The sequence below is a fragment of the Montipora foliosa genome, unplaced genomic scaffold (genome assembly GCF_036669935.1).
Source record: "Montipora foliosa isolate CH-2021 unplaced genomic scaffold, ASM3666993v2 scaffold_432, whole genome shotgun sequence".
Lineage (NCBI taxonomy): Eukaryota > Metazoa > Cnidaria > Anthozoa > Scleractinia > Acroporidae > Montipora > Montipora foliosa.
Genome location: NW_027179737.1, coordinates 335,001 through 352,500, shown reverse-complemented (window position 1 = coordinate 352,500; position 17,500 = coordinate 335,001). Strand labels below are relative to the sequence as shown.

At 39.6% G+C, this 17,500-nt stretch overlaps 1 protein-coding gene and 1 long non-coding RNA gene across 2 annotated transcripts in view; both read left to right on the top strand.

Annotated features, from left to right (window-relative positions):
* The window catches only part of LOC137988864 (peroxidasin homolog), a 337,507-nt gene that overhangs the window by 252,200 nt on the left and 67,807 nt on the right, over window positions 1-17,500 (top strand). The window lies entirely within an intron of this gene.
* Window positions 13,040-17,500, top strand: part of LOC137988880 (uncharacterized) — a 5,349-nt gene continuing 888 nt past the window's right edge. The window contains exons 1-2 of the long non-coding RNA XR_011120836.1: window positions 13,040-13,184; window positions 17,410-17,500. The exon at window positions 17,410-17,500 is cut by the window's right edge and continues 178 nt beyond it. This is a non-coding gene — a long non-coding RNA (uncharacterized lncRNA). The remainder of the gene's footprint in view (window positions 13,185-17,409) is intronic.

Genomic DNA, 17,500 nt, shown 5'->3' with positions numbered 1-17,500 from the left:
CAGACAGTACTGTTTCGGCCTTCTGGGCCTCATCAGTGCAGTGCTGATGCCTAGGATGGAGGTTAGGCTATAAAGCCACCCCAGATGTCCCACACATGTGGTACATCCAAGCCATGCCAGAGTGCTCAAACTAGCGAGCTAGTGAGCATGCGCAATTGCTAGCGGCAATGGCTCATCCTAGTAGAGTGCTCAATTTGAACATGAAAGCAAAAGCTTTGTAATGCCAAAGAGCTATATCTAACTGCAGACAGTACTGTTTCGGCCTTCTGGGCCTCATCAGTGCAGTGCTGATGCCTAGGATGGAGGTTAGGCTATAAAGCCACCCCAGATGTCCCACACATGTGGTACATCCAAGCCATGCCAGAGTGCTCAAACTAGCGAGCTAGTGAGCATGCGCAATTGCTAGCGGCAATGGCTCATCCTAGTAGAGTGCTCAATTTGAACATGAAAGCAAAAGCTTTGTAATGCCAAAGAGCTATATCTAACTGCAGACAGTACTGTTTCGGCCTTCTGGGCCTCATCAGTGCAGTGCTGATGCCTAGGATGGAGGTTAGGCTATAAAGCCACCCCAGATGTCCCACACATGTGGTACATCCAAGCCATGCCAGAGTGCTCAAACTAGCGAGCTAGTGAGCATGCGCAATTGCTAGCGGCAATGGCTCATCCTAGTAGAGTGCTCAATTTGAACATGAAAGCAAAAGCTTTGTAATGCCAAAGAGCTATATCTAACTGCAGACAGTACTGTTTCGGCCTTCTGGGCCTCATCAGTGCAGTGCTGATGCCTAGGATGGAGGTTAGGCTATAAAGCCACCCCAGATGTCCCACACATGTGGTACATCCAAGCCATGCCAGAGTGCTCAAACTAGCGAGCTAGTGAGCATGCGCAATTGCTAGCGGCAATGGCTCATCCTAGTAGAGTGCTCAATTTGAACATGAAAGCAAAAGCTTTGTAATGCCAAAGAGCTATATCTAACTGCAGACAGTACTGTTTCGGCCTTCTGGGCCTCATCAGTGCAGTGCTGATGCCTAGGATGGAGGTTAGGCTATAAAGCCACCCCAGATGTCCCACACATGTGGTACATCCAAGCCATGCCAGAGTGCTCAAACTAGCGAGCTAGTGAGCATGCGCAATTGCTAGCGGCAATGGCTCATCCTAGTAGAGTGCTCAATTTGAACATGAAAGCAAAAGCTTTGTAATGCCAAAGAGCTATATCTAACTGCAGACAGTACTGTTTCGGCCTTCTGGGCCTCATCAGTGCAGTGCTGATGCCTAGGATGGAGGTTAGGCTATAAAGCCACCCCAGATGTCCCACACATGTGGTACATCCAAGCCATGCCAGAGTGCTCAAACTAGCGAGCTAGTGAGCCTGCGCATATATATATATATATATATATATATATATATATAATGAATATATATATATATATATATATATAATGAAAGTTAAGTTTAGAAAAGAAAAAAAAAATAGAAATTTACATAACTAAACAATTATTCATCATCTCAAATTGGATGTGAGACAAGCACGAATGAAATAATTGTTTAATGCCCGCGGATATTTTGCGAGTAGCGTAGTACACGAGCAACAAGCAAAATGTTTGCACGTATTAAACCATCCAATAAGGAATTTATTATTCCTCGATTACACAATTAAATTCTGGTATTTTGGCTTGTTTGAAGTTTGCATTGTCTGAAAATGGTATTGATTGCATAATATGCTCACAGGCCTGTGCGCTTATTACTAAAGCGAGCATATTTTCTTACTGAGATCGTTTCAACTCAGGAAAGTTCCTTGTGGAACGCTTTCTAGATTGTATTTGACTTCTCCACTTTTGCTTGCAATCATTATGTTAACTATGATGTAAATGAGTTAAAAAAAAAAAAGAAAAAAGAAAACGTTTCGTTGCACTTGTTTTGACCACTATTTCATTGCTTCGTCACTGTTTTTGACGTGCACAGCCAAGTTTAAGCAAGTAATGTTCTACGTTTCCTCTTTCACTACAGGTTCCATACGAACTTATTGATTTTCCTTGTGGCTTTATCCATCACAGCGTGTTGTGCGCAAGGTAAGTCAATGAAATTGAGTCTTAAATCAGGTTAAGACTAGGATAAAAGTTTCCACCCCCCAGTGTAACATGCAAATCATCATCAGGTATCAATCGACTCCGAGTGAGGTTGTCGACCAAAGGGTGTCTCTTATCGGGTCTTATGCACCCGCAGTTGGCTAATCAGTCCTGTGTGGGATGAGTATAGTCGTACGCACTCGTCACATTTGTTCACAGTAGTCATCGGCGAGGGTTCCTTTTCTTTCCTAGTCAGGCGATTTTCTTAGGCCTAGCTCGTCTTTGGGCCTCAAAATTGGACACACCCTCATATACGGTCTTACGCCAACCGGATCTGTTGGAAGCAACATCCTTCCATTTATCTGTACAGATGCCACATGCCTTTAAGGAGGCTTTGATGTCTTTAAAGGAATTTCTTTAACCTTCAATTGATTTTGATCCGGATCGAAGTTGTCCAAAGAGCAGCTGCTTTGGAAGGCGAGAGCTGTTCATCCGCCACAGATCCCCGGCCAAACGAAGTTGGTTGTGGATGATCATTGCTTCGATGCTAATACAGGTTAACTCTTTCAATATACTGAGATTTGCTCGTCGATTTTTCAAGCTGACACCCAGAATTCGGCGGAGTCAGCGCTGATGGTATTTCTCGAGGGTCTTCATGTGCGGTCGAAAGATCGTCAACGACTCATACAAGAGCGTAGGTATTACAACAGCCTTGTACAACCGGATTTTGGTGTCAGTACGTATGCGCCTTTAGTCAAACACTCTTTCTCGCAGTGGTCCAGAGGCGTAGCTGGCAGCTGAAAGTCAATGTTGGATCTCAGAATTAATGTCTGCCTTATTTAAGAGGATACTGCCTAAGTAGCAAAAACTGTGTACATTGCGTATGACGGAGTCTGCAACTGCTGGCAAAGTCCTCGCCAGTATCCTTCCCAATCGTCTGTATCCCCACGGCGAAACGTTTCTCCCGGAATGACAATGTGGTTTCCGAGCTAATCGTGGAACTATGGATATGATTTTTTCCGCCCGTCAACTGCAAGAACAGGGTTGTGAACAACATCATCCACTCTACATGGTCTTTATTGACCTCAAGAGGCATTTGATTCAGTAAATCGCGAAGCCTTACTTGAAGAGGTGCATGTTGGCCATTGGCCTTTGGCTCGGGAGGAGCTCATCCGCACTTTGTCAGGGCTCGTTTTTAATCCTGTAGGGTGACGCACCACCCACCTCACCAGTATATACAGGCAGGGAAGTCGGTTTAGACGCCAACGGTCCGTCCATGGGCCAGGTTGTATTGTGTTACATTTTTACCAGTAGCAGGCTCCACCGTAACCCATGGCCACAATTAGGAATCAACATGTCTTTCACTCACGGAGAGAACAAGTGATTCGTAATGTAATATACGACGGCCAAAATCTTGGTTTATCACGAGTGCATACATGGGAACACTGAAATATAAGTATTTTGGGTCAACATTTCACCGTACAATATGCGAATTAGCTCGTATTATTTTTTTCATTCATATACAGAGGAGCTTGAGTACAGAATATAGTGGTGTCCAGGGGTTTTTAAGGGACCATTCGTGTTTTACCGATCTATTGAAGTTTCCTAAGGATTAGAGAAAAGTGGGGACAAGACAGAAACAGTTTCGGCGGTGTTACTAGATACAATTTCAATTTCAGTTCAATTTATTTGTTTCTTAGCATCACAATATCATCATAGTCCTAGGCGACCCGCAATTAGCGAAGCTATTCTAAGCGGGCTACCTTTCTTAAACAAGTCCCGTCTCTGTTCTTGAACACATATTATTAAATAAAAATCCCAAAGTACTTACAAAATAAGAAATCGGTTAATTAGTTAATTAATTACACAGTTATCAAGATACAAAGTTGAAATATGACTAATTACAATATAAAATGATTAGATTTGAGTTTAAATTTAGATTTATCAAAAAGTTACTTTAACCTTAACAAGAAGATGAGAGATGTTTGCAAATTTCCGTGTAGCGTAAATCAACATTCATCTCCTCAATTTCCATTAGTTTTAACAGCCGAGTTTTGATTTCACGCTTAAACGAGATTCTATTTTTGATACGAAGTTTCACTGGGATGCTATTCCACACTCTTACTCGTATTCTAGCATAAGAAAAAAAATAGTTGGTCAGTTCTAGAGGTTTTAACGTATAGATTACCAGCTGTTGAGGATCTTAAGGCTCGGAGTGGGTAAAGAGCATAGAAATGTTAGAAGGGACACGGTAATTGTTAATGTCATGCATCATAGAGGAAACCAAATGATAATAGAGCATTGTTACTGGTAGGATTCTGGAGTGAACGAATAGCGGGGCACTATGAGCATTGCTATCCGCAAAATACATCAGTGGAAGAGCACATTTCTGTAAAATGAGAACCTTATTTAGATGAATGTTATCAGCTTGGCCCCAGGCAGTGAGACCATAGGAAATATAGGGTTCAATTAGGGAGCGGAAGATGTTAAGCAGTGTGGCAAATGGGGTCACAATCTTGCGATCATACCAATTCCTTTACTAACTTTTGATGAGATATAATCAATATGATACTTCCAAGAGAGATTAGTATCTATCTGAAGTCCTAGATATTTCACAAAAGTTTTTTGTTCTAGTGGTACACTTTTTTTAAAAATCGTTATTATAAATTTCCAATTGAATTGTGCAGTCTGGTTTGTGTTGGTAAGGATGGAATGTAACAAAGTTAGATTTACTAGTGTTAAGAGAAAGTTTGTTTGCATCCAACCAATCACCCACTTTAATGAGTTCCTCATTAACAACTGTTTCAAGATCCTTGAGATCTTTGTTTGAATATAGCAAGTTAGTATTTCCTCTGGGGTTTTTTTCCGACCGTGAGGGGTCTGGGTCTATGTAATACTCCCAACTTTGACTTTCCAACATGATAACGCAAAACACTCCGACCTGTTCCCTGAGGGTCCACAGACAGGGAGGTGTCACGTGTGTGCGACTTCATTATTTGAATATTGAATTTCCCGTTTAACATACGTTTGAATTTCCCGTTCAAATTTGAATCGACCAATCAGCACGCTCCAATTCCAACCGTCAAAAGGGTGCTGAACGACCCCACACCACTACTGTTAAATTTACTTTCCCAGCGATTGGTAACCGGAATTATCTTTATATTGTCGTCGAAATTTTCCTTTTGTTAACACTGATTTCATTTTATTTGAACAATGGGCTGGGATTTTGTGAGGATATTTATCTCACCGAATTGCGCCATTTTAATCTCAGAACTTCCCACTGCTGAGATATCTCCAAACCCATATCCCACAATGCTGGAAGGAGATAAACTGACATTGACTTGCAAAGCCAATGAAGTTACATCGCAAATCAAGTGGAAAAAATAACGTTTTGAAGATTCCAAGGGCAACTATCACTGAAAACGGTGACAGCAGCATACTCGTTGTTGAAAAAGTTGAAGTTTCTGACAGTGGTGAATACTCATGCCAAGCACTGAACAAGGCAGGCTCTGCGTCCTATTCTGTTGATATCAAAATAAGAGGTAATTTTTTTTTGATACAGAATTGTGTAGTTGTCTTAAAAATGGTTTGGGTATGTAAATTTTTGCTGTAATTAATTAATTAATTAATTAATAATAATATTATTTATTTATTTATTTATTTTTATTTATTTATTAAGTGACTGAAAACATGTTTAGCACTTATACTTCCATTTCTGCCATATATTTGTTAGGTGGTAGCTCAAACTTGATCACTGATAAGTGCTACCACGAAAGTTTTATATTTTTGACAGTCAATGTTCTCTGCAGCTCTTTACGGTGGTATCGCATCTACAATCGGCGTCAAAATACACGAGTTGACACAATTGTGTCTGTACAGCGGTTTTAAGCGTAAAAGAAATCATGGGCTGTTTGTAACACGCTTTAAATTTTTCAAAACACCCCCTCCCCCATTCAATGTTTTCTGTTTGTAGTCAAAGATCACACGAATTACGAAACAACATTGTTTAGGGGAGGGAGAATTGGGTAGCCTAGCAAGGACAAAGAGTTAAGAATGATAGCTAATGACGGAATAGGGAGTTGAAAGGGCCAATGTGTAAACAATTTTGTCCCCGCGTGTAGAATAAAACAAGGCCTAACTGATGGTTTCTCTCAATGAATGAGTTGCCAGTGATCGGATCCCTGCTTTATACGCAAAGGGTACTGCGATAGCCAGGGGGGCCAACATTGCAAGTCGCTGTAAGAAAAATGTATAGCGGAAAATTCTTTCCACCGTCCAAAAAACGATTTTAGAGAGAGATCAACGCTTTTGTCTCACATTTTATTCAGAAATCGATCTGGCAATGTTGATACGTGTCAAGTGATTTTTTTTTTGTTTGAATTACCTTGAAATATGAGATATAATTTGCTGATTAACTTCCTTGCTAGCGTAATGTTATAAGGTTTATTGTGAAATGGTCTTGAAATATTTAAAAATAGGGTATAAATCTGGAGAAAATAACTCAAAAAAGCCTTTTCAGTGGCATTTTACGTATGTATATAGCGGGCTGGCTTTTGGTCTATTTCGAAACTGAGCCTTACTCAAATAATATTGCAAAGATGCCTAGTGGCAATCCTTGTGCTGTGTTGGGTTGTGACAAAGATCGAAGGTTCCCAGAAAAGCAGAAGATTCCTGACGTTGAAATATTAAGATTTTACTCGCCCACGAATAACAAATCATTTGTCGTGGGCTGCTGGCTAGAGATATTAATCCTGACCAATTCAAGGTGTCAATGCGTACAAAGGTATGTTCAATTCATTTGTTGGTGGTTACAGAACTTCTCTGAATGTCCTACCGACCAACTTCGTATATAGAAAAAGTCCGATTGTGAGAGTAAACAAAGACCTGCTCTCCAAAATGAGATCTACAGAGAACTAATATATGGAGATGACGCTTTTCACGAATTGTTTGAAGTTTGAAGCTTGAAAAAATTGCTTGGATCCAGTCACTGTGACTTAATACTTGTAGATGATAGTTTTTTGACAGAAGAAATGTTTTTATTTTATTTTACAGTTGAGGCATATCGAAAATCAATTGAAACATAGAACCTACTTTGAGGCAGATTAGGAGATTGAAATATGGTGTGCTGGAGCGTAAGCATCGTAATACATTGAAATGATTCAGGGATTCATGTACCCACAGAGTTTGAAGAAAATAAAAGCGGCTCAAAAACCGTTGGATTTTTTTCTCAATCAAACTATAACTTAACTTATGTATTTCCTCATGTTTCTCATCAGTCCTTTCATCTCTCCAGAGAGTAATAGCTCTGTAAAGAAAATTTCCATCTGCAGTCTGCTCTCTGACAACGACTTCCCTGTTTTAAGGTGGTAAATGTTCTAGAAGCCATAATTCGTTTACGCAAGAACGTAACTAATCAGAAAAAACGCCTATACACACGAAAATACAATTGAATGGCTTTAGTGAGTTACTTACTTCATAATTTATATCAAATTTTGTTATATTTCGAGACCATAACGCGATGTCAACATTTCAAAATAAACATTATGCAAGCAAGGAAGTTAATCACGTAAATGTTATTTCATATTTCACGGTTATCATTCAAACAAAAACTTACATTTTTTCACGCGTCAACATTGCCCCAATCGATTTCTGATAAAACAGGGTCGAAAGAACCTTTGATCTCTGCCGATAATCGATTTTTTGGACGTCGAAATAAGTTTCGCTATACATTTTCTTACAGCTCCTTGCAATTTTTGTCCCCTGGCGATCCCAGAACCCTTTGCGTATAAAGCAGAGATCCGATTACCGGAAACTCATTCATTATGCAAAATTCGCTCATTAATTTTCTTTGCAGCTTAAAATAATAGAAATAAAGTACCTTTAACGGCTGTTAGGATAGAATTTCAATGGATGGATTTTTCATAATTCGCTGATAGACGTTGCTTAATTCATCACAATCCCAGCAACTTGAGCTTTAAACATAAAAGATCCATCTAATCTTGCCACTGGCTAACCAATTTTTACAGTTTTTTTAGATAATTGCCATAATAACATCAAATTCACAATTGAATTTGAGGAAAGAATTTGAGAAAAGTACCCCAATCCCTTTCCTGAATATTCTTCTTAAACGTAATCAACACAATTTATCTGCATCTGTTTATCGTAAGAAACCTTTTACGGGGCTTTATACCAAATGGTATTCACACTTAGGAAATACAAAATGAACCTTATACGCACACTTGTTTTCGTTGTTATCGTATTTGTTCGCCCTTTGTTTTTATTGCAATCAAACTGTGCCTTCCGCTCTTGCATGACGTCATAAGAACACGTGATGTTTTTTTTTCTTTTTTTGGAGCGAGTTGAGTTTCGAGACTCGAGTCACAACCATCTAATGTTGAATTTATAATACAGTCCTGTGGTGTGATATAACGAGCCAGTGCAATAAGAATGTCATTTGAGCACACATACAGAATGGTTATCCAGTAGATATCGCGAGCTATAATATTAATGATGTTTCAACACCAAAATGCGGAACGCCCAACAACGGTACCTAAAAAGATAATTTACATAGTCCAACCCTACTTGTATTTACAAAGTTATGTCATCGCTAGGGTGCTTAAATTTTGTATTAGTAAATTTTGTTGTTGCATCGATCTTACAGTGCTTTTTAATAGTACGCTTAACATCACGTCCTTTTTCCCGTATAAGGACAGATCAGCTCGATCTTATATGTACAAAGTTATCTACAAATCTAGTTGCTGGGATTGTAATTAATATTACATTGGTGAGACCTTGTTTAGTTTTCCCAAAATTCAGATTTTTTTAAAATTACTACTGCTATTATTGTTATTATTATTATTATTATTATTATTATTATTATTATTATTATTATTATTATTATTATTATCATCATCATCATTATGTCATGGCGTTTACTCTCTGGCAGATATTATACCGCATTTAAACCAAAGGAGCGAGCCATAGCCAATGGCCAAAGGTCCTTTGGGTCATTCCCTCTTGTTTAGTTTTCCAGAACCTTTCTTAGGATCCTTTCTTAGGATTATTATTATTATTATTATTATTATTATTATTAATTTTATTTTATTTTATCTTTCTTCTTTTTATGGACGACGCATTTCGGTAGTCGTAACTATTATAATACTAAATTTCTTCGAAATCTAGTGACGTATACGGGGTATGCGAAAAATTTAGCAAAACAGCCAGCAGCTCTTGGTCCCTTGAAAATTTTGGCATCTTCCAGCGCTTCCCTACACGATACTTCTGGATGCATAATCCTTAAAACTCGCTTCTGAACCCTCTCGATTTGATCAGACAAATAGACTGGTAGAATAAAATGGAAACCTTGAGAGGCATATTCCAAGACAGAACGAATAGATGCGCAGTAAAGTTGAATCAGAGAAATGCGGTCAATATCAGCGCTCTTTAAGTTGCCTAAGCAAATAAATTCTCCATGAGGCTTTTGCAGGAATTTCTTCAACATGGTCATTCCACTTTAGGTCATCCCTTTTTGAAAATAAAAGTTGAGTTTTCTGAATTCTTTTTTGATAGGGTTCCAAGTACAAAGACCAGGTAGGTTTTTTAAAGTGTTGTGAGCTTCTTTGTTTCTTTCAAAGATCTCTGTTCCACCATCTAGTCTGTTAATAATCAATATGAGAGCAAAAACTTGATGGGACTTGACGGGTTTTTGCTATGACTTTTGTATACAATTTCGATCACGTGTCGCGTTCTTTTGAAAAGAAAAGGGTCATCCCTTTTTGAAACACCTAATACTTTAGCCGATTTAACAATTCGTTGTTTTCGTGAAGGTTAATACTCGCAAGTGGCAAGTCCTAGGCAACTGAATTTTGTTTACGAAAGATTTTGTGCGCCAAGTCTAAGACCAGGTGGCTTTTCTGTGGCTGTTAAGATTAACTATTCAATTAAGTGATTATCTGTTTGTAATTTAGTGGAGTTGATCTGTAATAACTAAAGAAATATAAGTGAACAATGCGAGCCGAACAAGCGACATGTCAACACGAAGTTTGTGTGAAAATTATACGACTTACCTCTGTCGCTTCGTGCAAATTACTAATTGCCAAAAGCTTCATATATAACCAATTGTCTGCTTCTCCTGGATACCCATCGTTGTTTTGTTTTTGTTTTTTTACCATGAGGGAGAGGGCGCTCGAAGCTTTGTCAGCTCGATTCAGCAAACTGCACACTACTCCACTCAAAATGATAATGATAATGATAAAGACAGTCATTATTTAAACACGATCAATTCATCAGCCCATAAAAATACATATCACATACGCTAAAATATTTAAAATTCAAACTGCATACTATAACACTGGAAGCTGTTTTCCGTGAATGCCGTGCGTTAGACTTAAAGAATATCCTTGATCTTACGTTTAAATACCCCCAGAGACTCTGTGTTCCTTATATCGCATGGTAAACTGTTCCATAATGTGGCGCCAATGTAGCTAAAGCTTTTTCGGTAACAATTAGTGCGCGGCAATGGAACATTGAGCTTATTTTTAGAGTCCCTGAGGTCATAAGCAGAGTCACGCCACGTAAACTTTGAATACAGATACTCTGGAGCTAGCCCGTGCAGCCATCTAAACATCATGGTGGCTTTATGAATTTCTCGCTGGCGTGCAAGATTTTTCCACCCTAAAAACTCGAGTAGCTCAGTTGCATCAGTATCATAGTTAGAGAATGTCAACACACGGGCTGCTCTATTCTGCAATTTCTGCAGTTTGTCTCGTAGCGTTTTCCCACAGTTACCCCAGACAATGACACAGTAATCAAAGTGAGGTTTTACTAAAGCTTCGTAAATGAGATGTAAGGTTGATGCTGGGATCAGGTGCCTAATTCGCCTTAGGGCCCCGATACCAGAGGCGATCTTTTTCGTTAATTTTTCGATGTGATTATTACAATCGTATTTAGCGTCTATTATTACACCCAGCGATTTTGTAGCTGTAACCTGGCTCACTTGAGTATTGTTCATTCTAATTTTTGGTGAAGCTGTGAGAGTATTCAGTCTCTGCCTCGACCCTATTAGCATGAATTTGGTTTTGGTCATGTTCAATGTGAGTTTGTTCGCTTGTAGCCAGTTGAAAACGTTTGCTAGGTCTTCATTCAGACAAAACTGAACATTGTCAAGATTTCTGCCCGCATATGTGAGGTGCGGACCGAGAATGGTCCCTTGTGGTACGCCGCATGTCTATGAGCAGCTATTAGATAGCGACCCGTTCACAGAGCATTTTTGTGTGCGGGTTTCTAAATGACTCCCTTGTACCGCTATTCGTTACGAACGTGGTTTAAGTATTAAAAACCCGTTACAGGAAAACAAAGTCACAAAAAGCGAGCAGTATCAATAATATTTTTCACCGTACTATCACGCAAAATACCGATCCTTTCATCGAACTGAATTTAAAAACAAACTTAAGAGCTCGATAGCCTGATGGTGATGACCACTGACCAGTTACTGTGACGTCACAAAAACGTACTTCCACGGTGCCGGTTTGTACAGCGTTGTATTTCATTAGAGTAAAACGACCGACGAGAGGCTCGAGAGAAACGGCAACAAGATTTTGAGAAACAGCAACAAGGTCAATGCGTCCAAGCTCCTCAGCGGAGGCGAATTCCAGATAAGTTTTTGTAAAACGTGTTAACGTACAGCAACGTCATATTTTTCAGAATGCGAAGATGCTTTGTCGATTCCAAACAGATCATGTATGTGGGCATTGCTAAACCACGAAACTGCAAAACACCGAAACAGCGAAACGGAACACTAAAATACCATGCATGACCCCACTATACACTGAATACTAACCGACTAAGGTTGGATTTGAGATTAGATATCGTTTTAGGCCTAATTTTACCTAAACGGTTATTGCTCCTAATTCATTGAGATTAAGATTAGCATTCAGATTAAGACTGAGATTAGGAGCAATAACTTTTTAGGCTTAATTAGGCCGAAAGCGATGTTTAATCTGAAATCCAACCAATTCTGTTATTTATAACATAAATTGTGTGTAAATGCTTTGGGTAGTGTGAATAAAGAATTGAATATACATCACTGTCATTGGTACACAAGGAAGGTAACATTAATGATATTTTACAAGCGCAAACCATCAAATTATAAAGAAACGCTTATGTGGAATTGAAAGTTTCATTGAGCATTTTTAACCTAAAGCTTGTGTACTCATTTCGACGAAAGTGTTAGATGTCTGTCGGCGCTCATGATGGAGAAGGAAATAGATTGTTTTTACTGAAAACATGGAAAGCGCTCCATGCTCCTTGTCGGTAATATCCGGAAACCTTTATTTGCAAAATAATTATACACAGGCAACCCAACAATTTGAGATCACTTCCAACAGAACACGTTGAGAAATCAAAAGACAGTCATTACGTCTTCAAATATTTTCTCGACAAGCAATTTCACACAAGTTACTCTGACTCTGTCAAAGGAATTTCTCTGACATCATAAATCGTGTACCACACTCTGCCAACTAGTCAACCAGCCGGGCAGAAATTTTTTTCAGTAACATAGCGTTTACTTTGCTTGGCAAAGTAGGTGCAAAAACTGATTACCCCTGTATTATTAAAGAAACATTGCTTATTAAGGACCTTAACCTTCTCTTAATGCTAACTTCAGCAACTATAAACTGTAATATTATTAATATATAACTCCTGTCAGATGTTTGCTAAGTTTGATTTTCGTGGTCTCGGTCCCAGACCTAATAAATTTGCAAAATCATGACGGTAACTTTCGAAAATGTATGTTGTAGCAGACGAAAACGTCAAGTCGCGATTTTCGTTTTATTTCTAATAGGGCCTTTATGTCCGAAGAACAACAGTTTATATGATATTGTTTGTCTTTCTTTAAGAACGACAGCACTCACCCTCTGCCGACTAATGTTTCTTGAATTTAGTTGATGGTGGCTGGAGTGATTGGGGTAACTGGAGTCTTTGTACAAGGGACTTGAATGGCATGCAGATGCGGGCAAGGGAATGCGTGAATCCAAACCCACAATTTGGTGGGACACCATAGAAAGGATATACTACAGTTATGAGAGGGTGCACAAACACAAACACGTCAAGTTGTCTGCAAGGTACCAAAATTAACGCTGTTTGAGTTTCAATTGCTTGGAAAGCAGCTTCTCAAATACCGGTTAACGCCTTCTTACTCGTCAGCTTGTCCTTTTGTAATTTACAGAATGTTCATTCTCACTTTGTCGCTTTTTTTTTTTTTTGCAAGCCTTCTTCCAACAAAATTCTGCTGAACTGTCCAGCATTCTGGCATTTGATACATTTGATTTCTTTAATTGATCTGAGGGAGAAAGCTAGGCGATCCTCATACCTGTTTGCACATGTCCTATTGGTTATAAGAAATAGGTGGCCAGTCAACACTGCCTTCCAAAAAAGGATAAAAGGAGGTGTCATCATATCTCCATTAATTTACCGGGGTCAACATAAATACATGTAATTTTAGTCAATTATAACCCAGGTGGTGCCGAGCCGGTGTCATGGCTGGCACGCTCAATTTTGGGAGGCTTAGAGTTCTTTAATTTTTGCTTATTATTGACTCAGTTGTTCCGCATAAGGAGAATTATTTTTCGTTTAAGAGAACCACGAGCCGTACCGACATCTCAAATGGCTTTGAACAAAGTCGCAGGGTTGATTTACTGGACTTTTTACGAGGCTGGGAAGGAATTCAAGTCAAGCTAACAAGAAGATTCTGGCGAACGAACAGAGCTGTTTGCGAGACGTCTAAGCGGGGCTCCACATGCCTTGCTATTCCTGGACAAGACCCTCCTTTCGACATTACTATTTTCCACGATATCCCTAAAAATCCCGGTCCTACATTTCCTCAAGATTGGAACTTTTCTGCCATTCGTAACAACGAGCCGGGCTGCAATTTGCATATTAGCAGCGAAGAACGCGCTCCAATGATCACATACTCCCGTGAGCAGTTGTTGCATTTACGATCTTCAAGCAATGCTCCTGTGTGTACCATGATTCTGGATTTAAGGGACTGTAACATCTTAAGAAAGGAAAGACCTAGAGCTGAGAGGCTGGTTCGTTTTAGGAAATTCAATAGGCATAAACGGCGAAATCTTCTAACTCTAACATCACCATCAGAGAATCCCACTGCTCTTGTGAACAATACTGTTTGTAAGCGTCCTGAAACTGCCAGCTCTTTTAAGAGGTGTCAAGGCGGCGTTAACTGGAAAAATTTAGCGTGTGTTAATAAAGGATCATCTTCTACGGGATTATTTCTGGTTCCTAAGAGCCTATTCCTTAACACCTGTAGTCTCGATAAGATCAAGAATAGAGTACGGGCATCTGTAGCTCTGGCGGCAGATTTTCGATCGTGGGATATCGATGTTGGCGTTATTTCAGAGACGCATCTTTGCAGACAGAAACCTGACAGCATTGTTGCTATTGAAGGGTATACAGTATATCGAAGAGATAGAGATTGGGCCGGAACTGATAAGCGAAAGAAAGGTGGAGTTGCAGTGTATGTGTGGGAAAACTTAAAGGTTTTGAATGTTAATCGCGAACGCTCCTTCGAGATGCTGAGTGTGGAATTACTACTTCCGTCAGGACATCATATGCTGATCACTGGATTGTACCATCATCCAAGTTTTCAGTATGATGAAGGCGATCTTATTGATACCATCATCGATCGTTGTGATACATTCTTAGACATGCATCCAAATGGGGTAGTACTCTGTGGAGGTGATATGAACCGATTAGATCTGAACTGTCTTTCCACTTCATCTGGCCTTGTGCCCATGGTGAATGTCGCCACTAGAGGGACTTCCATCTTGGATAACTGCTTCACAAACCACCCTGAGCTGTTCAACGACCCTTTACGCTTTCAAGCGCTGATAAAGACTGACCACTGGGGCGTGATACTTCCTCCGGGGAACAAAATTAAACCAATCCGATCTAAATGCTGTTTTAGGGATTTTAGAGAGCATCACAAGATAAAATTTACTTCAGAGTTAGAAGATTTTTGTTAAATAAGGAACTGCACAATCTTATGGATAAGTGTTTCCCTGTGAGGAGAGTTGTGATGTCTTCCCGTGATCCTCCGTGGATTACTCCACTAGTTAAATATTTGTTAAGGAAGAAGAAAAGAGCTGCTGATAAGGGCCACGTTCGCAAAGTGGAGGACTTGTCATCGAAGGTCTACAAGTTGATTGGTGAAAATCGAAAAAACTGGGGTAGGAATGGAGCACAGGGGAGTTTGCACTGGTGGAGTAGAGTGGATAAACTCACCTTAAGGAAAGAGAAACCTCAGCCATATTTAGAAAGGGAATTTCTTGCTGGTCTCAATGATTATTTTGGGGATTTGTGCGATGATGATAACTACATTAAACCAATGCCTCTCAGGGTAAACCCCGAGACACACCCACCCCCAGACCTCCAGGAATTTGATGTGATGGTGGCATTATCCAAGATTAAAAAAACCGCTACTGGCCCCGATGGGTTGCCGTTTTGGGTTTGGAGGGACAATTTTACAAGTCTCGCTCCTGTGGTGACTGCTTTGTGGAACAAGTCTCTGTCCTCTTACACATGGCCGACAGCTTGGAAAGAAGCTAACATCAATCCCCTCCCAAAGGTAGACACTCCTGTTCAATATTCGGATTTTCGGGGAATTAACGTGACTCCAGTTATAGCACGCTGTTTTGAAAGAACTGTATACCGTCATTACAGTAAGAAAGTCTTTGAAGAAAATCTGACTGTCACACAATATGCGTATAGGGAGGGCTACAGCTGTACAGACGCCTTGATTCAAATACAGTGTAATTACTTAAGGGCACTTGATGATAAGGATTGTAACTATGTTAGGCTTTTTGCAATGGATTTCTCGAAAGCCTTTGATAATGTAAAACACTCGTTAGTTGAGGAAAAACTAAAGGCTCTTCATCTCAATCCTTATCTGGTTAACTGGTACTTAAGCTTTTTAATGGATAGGAAACAAAGACTGATACTCAAGGGTGTTATCTACAAATGGGATAATGTGAACAAAGGAACAACCCAGGGTAGTGTCAGTGGGCCCCATCTTTTTAATTTGTTTGTCAACGATTTGGCCATTAGGGATAATGACCTTACCAGCATAATTAAATATGCTGACGACACCACCTTGCTAGTCAAAGTATGTAAAAATGAAATAGATCTTTCTCAAGAGGTTGTCAATCAGTTTTTCAGTTGGACTCAAGATAATGCCATGGCATGTAATCCTAAAAAATGCAATGAACTAATACTTTGTAAGAAGGTTGCTCATGATATAGACTCTGTGAACAATATAACGCAAGTTTCTTGTTTAAAAGTGTTAGGGGTTACTTTACAAAGTAATCATAGATTTAAGGAGCATATTAAGGTTAAGCTGCAGGAGGCCAACTAGTCTCTTTATGTGATAAGATGTTTACGTAAAGAGGGATACCAACAACCAGACGTAGATTACGTTTTTAGATCAATTGTTCTACCCAAACTAACGTACGGTCTACCCGTATTTGCCTCCTCAATACCTGAATTAACGACGAATACCTGAATAAACGCAAATATGTTTCGTACTGAATTGACATATATGGCGTATTAGAAGAAGTTGATCGCTCACTACTCAAGAAGATCTCCGGTATGCCCGGTCACCCTCTGTACCCTTCCGTCCCCAAAATGAAAGAAAGCTCAGCACTTCTCCGAGTTCCTAGTAGTCAACTCCCTAGGGCAAGAGAAAATGAGGGGACAGAGAGGGAGGCTCAGGGCGTTGGCCGGGATATGTTATGTCCACGACAGTTATTTTTAGACGAGCGGAAGTCTTTTTTCTAGCGGAACTCTGTCTTCCGATACGTACGCATGCAGTCTTGCCTCGCTCTGAGGTTCTTAGTGAAAAGAGAAAATGACGGCGCACGTGGAAGGCTGATGAATTTTTATTTTCTTTCAAACATCGGACCGAGGTTGGCCTGCATGCGGACGTCTCGGAAGACTTCCGCTCGTCTAAAAATAACTTTCGTGGACATGACATATTCCAAGGACTGGACTGGGAACCTCCCCCTCTGTCCCCTCATTTTCTCTTGCCTAGGGTTAATACCCAGCGTTTTAAAAATGGTTTTTTTAACAGGCTTTTTTTTTAATATAGAGTAGCTATTTAATGTAATGTCGATAGCCTTGTAATTAATGCTTTCGGCTATTTTTAATGTAACTGTTCTTGTTTTAGCATGTATTTCTGCTTAAAAAACAATAAAGACCTATTTTATTTATTTATTTATTTAGCTAACAATTGCGGAATTGCCAGTTATTCACTAGCCCTGAAATTTCCTTTATTAGAATTTCCAGTACGTTTTCAAAGAGAGGGCAGTCCATCTACTGGAGTGATGCAAATTTACGAGAAAAACACCTGGAAAGCGCTTTGTACGCA